The following is an 876-nucleotide window of genomic DNA, read 5'->3' as shown; positions in this document are numbered from 1 at the left end:
GTTGTACAGCCTGGAGACTCTTAGCCAATCAGGACCGCTGCTTGCTTTTGGGCGGGAACACGGCAACACGTCAGCACTCAAAACTGGGAGAAACCGTGAGATCCATAGGGCCGATCCCACGGCGAGTCAATACATGTTTAAGAGTGACGGGAAATTCGGCTCTTTTTAGTGATCCGGATCATTTGGCACCTAGAAGAGTCGGATCTTTGACCTCCCTAACGGCTCTTCATTTAGGTACAACTTAGGCTTTACCTGCGACATTTAGCTTTTCTGGCTTATTATTGATCTCTGTGCTGCTGTCTTACTCCAGTTATACTTAATTATTTCAATTACCAAAAATATGTTTCATAATGTCCTGACAGTAAATCGTGGGTCAGCTGAGATCTCCTCACTGGCTGGGCTGTATGACCCACCTAATTAACAATGGTAATAATAATAATTACTATCATTACTATCATTCTAAGAAGAAGAAGAAGAAGAACATAAAATGGCCCTCAAACAGGATAGAGATCTAATCGTTCACCTAAAAGAGTCGACTCTTTGTACCGGCTCGTTCTTATAGACCACATCAGCAGTTCACAGTACTGGATCAGAGTTACAGGGTAGAGGCTCAGCTAAACCTTAACAGTTAAAGACGGACCTTTAGTGATTCCACGCTGAGATTATTGTTCATCCATTCTAGAAATGTTTGCTCATAAACGGTAAAAGTTATTTTTAGATTTATTCTAAATAAAGTCCTCTATTGTTGAGCTTTTCCAATCAGTCGTTACAATCCTGACATAAGGCATGAGAGGAATTACTGTTAGAAAATTAAGCACCTACTATGGTTACTGGTTAATTACTATAAATGCATTAATGTGGACATGCATGTTAAAT

The sequence above is a fragment of the Cheilinus undulatus genome, unplaced genomic scaffold, assembly GCF_018320785.1.
Source record: "Cheilinus undulatus unplaced genomic scaffold, ASM1832078v1 Contig10, whole genome shotgun sequence".
NCBI classification, from domain to species: Eukaryota; Metazoa; Chordata; class Actinopteri; order Labriformes; family Labridae; genus Cheilinus; species Cheilinus undulatus.
The sequence above is the reverse complement of the archived record's forward strand: the minus strand, read 5'-3'. Positions refer to the sequence as shown.